The sequence below is a fragment of the Eptesicus fuscus genome, chromosome 4, assembly GCF_027574615.1.
Source record: "Eptesicus fuscus isolate TK198812 chromosome 4, DD_ASM_mEF_20220401, whole genome shotgun sequence".
Lineage (NCBI taxonomy): Eukaryota > Metazoa > Chordata > Mammalia > Chiroptera > Vespertilionidae > Eptesicus > Eptesicus fuscus.
This window is the reverse complement of record NC_072476.1, coordinates 45,233,806-45,236,086: the sequence shown is the minus strand read 5'-3', so window position 1 is coordinate 45,236,086 and position 2,281 is coordinate 45,233,806. Positions and strand designations below refer to the sequence as shown.

At 46.6% G+C, this 2,281-nt stretch overlaps 1 pseudogene; it reads right to left on the bottom strand.

Moving 5' to 3' along the window:
- Positions 1-795: 795 nt before the first annotated feature.
- LOC114232615 (U1 spliceosomal RNA) lies at positions 796-943 on the bottom strand (annotated as a pseudogene).
- Positions 944-2,281: the final 1,338 nt, after the last annotated feature.

Here is a 2,281-nt window from a genome sequence, read left to right as displayed (position 1 = left end):
TGCTCTCCCATACTGCCGGCATTATTGTAGAACTAGCTTTCCCGTTGCAGGAAAAATCCTGCAATAGGATTTCCTGCTGCACTCTACCCCGCCTCCGTTCCTCCCTTGTCCCCCGCCCCGCCTTCTCCTCCAGCCCACCCGCGTTTCCCTTTGCCCCCGGCCCTGCCTCCGCCCCGCCCTTGTCCCCCGCCTCACCTTCTCCTCCAGCCCGCCCGCGTTTCACCCCCGGCCCCGCCTCTGCCCCGCCCTTGTCACCCGTCCCGCCTTCTCCCCCAGCCCGCGCGTTTCCCTTCGTCCCTGGCCCCGCCTCCGCCCCGCCCTTCTCCTCCCCCCCGGCTTGCTTGCTTCTTTGAAGCTTCACTCCCTTCAGCTCTTGCCTTCTTTGGACGCTGTCTTGATATGCAAATTAGCCACCATCTTTGTTGGGGTAATTTGCATACTCATCCTGATTGGTTGGCGGGCGTGGCTTGGCTGGTGGGCGTGGCTTAGGTGTAGCGAAGGTGCAGTCAATTTGCATATTTGTCTATTATTAGATTAGATAAATGCTCATATATGATTCAACCCTATCTCTGCTGAATTGGTTCAAGTAGTGACAGGCAGCCTGGACCCATTGGTTGTCTGTTTTCATAGTCACCGCTTGCCCAGTGCAGTTCCTTCCCTGGCTCTAAGGACAGAACATGTGACTCAAGCATAAGCCATTCAATATACTGTCTTCCTTTGTCCACAATGATTGGTTTAAAGATGGGCACATGACCTAAACTCATAAGTCTTTTTTTTTTTTTTTTTTTTATTGGGGGACTGCGAACGCTACCACAAATTATGCAGTCGAGTTTCCCACATTTGGGGAAATCGCAGGGGTCAGCACATCTGGAATGCAATGGATAAGCCTCGCCCTGGGAAAACCACCTTCGTGATCATGGTATCTCCCCTGCCAGGTAAGTATAAAACTCATAAGTCTTAAATCCTAATAAGTCTTGGGCCTTGTTCAGAAGCTACTGGAAAAGATCCTCTCTTTTGAGCTGCACTTTAACCGGAGAAAATCTAAGGCTAGAGCTGCCCCAGCAATCACATCACTAGGAAGGAGCAGCCTGGAGACAGAATGAAGTCAAAACAGGAGTCAGCACTAGTAGAGACAGAAAGAAATTGAGCCCTAGTGGCAGAACTGAAGCACTTCATCCAGCCATGTCTGAAGTCAGCCCCGCCCTGGGCTGTTCAGCTCCCAGAGCCAATACGCGCACTTTTTGTCCTAAGCCAATTCGAGTTTAATTCCATGTCACTTGAAACCAAGGAAGAACTCAGACAAATGATAATAATGATAATGCAAAGACAGTGGGGAAAGGAGGAGCCAAAGAAAATTTTATGTGAAGAGGAAAATGATATTAAGACTCGGGATTTCATAGAAACCTTGCCTGAACAGAAGCAAAGCAGAAAATATTAACTAAGATCCAGAGAAACATCCCTGAGAACTCTAGGCTCACTATATTACCCAAGTGGAATTCACCTTGGCCTCAACAGGGCACATGAAACAACCATACACGAGATACTAAACCACTCAGACTCCAGAAGAGCAAGCCACTCTCCCAATTAAGCTTGAAAGAAACCCAGGCTGAAGAGATCATCTTTTTAAAGCTAGATTCAGAAGCTTTGTGCAACCAATAGAGGTATTTCCATTCCGTGCTTGCTATCAAGACTGCATACAGCCCTAAGCAATAACGTCAAAATGATAAGAAAAATTACCCCATAAGAGTCAGAGGTAATCAATGTCAGAGACAGAGTACAATCTCTTACACCTCTGGAGTAGGCACAAGAAAGGATTGCTTGGTGCAAAGGTAAACAGACTACTATTTGGACAGCCACTATGTTAAATCAAATTGTGTTCAGACTAGTCCCAGTTTTTCATCACTAAAATGAAGTTCAGAAGTGCTGTCCCGCTTCCTTTATGACACTCTCATGAATCAAGTAGCTCAAGGAAGGGCCTGGAGCTCAGCAGTTTACTTACTGTCTTCTCTATTTACTTACTTTAAAAACAAAACAAAACAAAACAAAAAAATAAACCCCAACACACTCCATTTTAAGCTTTGCTAGCTTGGAGACTGCTTATCATTTTTTTCCACTTGGTAGATTTTCCCAAGTAATAAAAAAGCCAAAAACTGGGAGAGAACTTTTCTCTTGGATTCTAAAACTGGAGGGTTCTCAAAATGCACTGTATTATTTGCCACAAAGTAGGGAGTAGGACCCTGTGTGCAGGGGGTGAGGGTGGGGATTCCCCCCACTGTGAAGT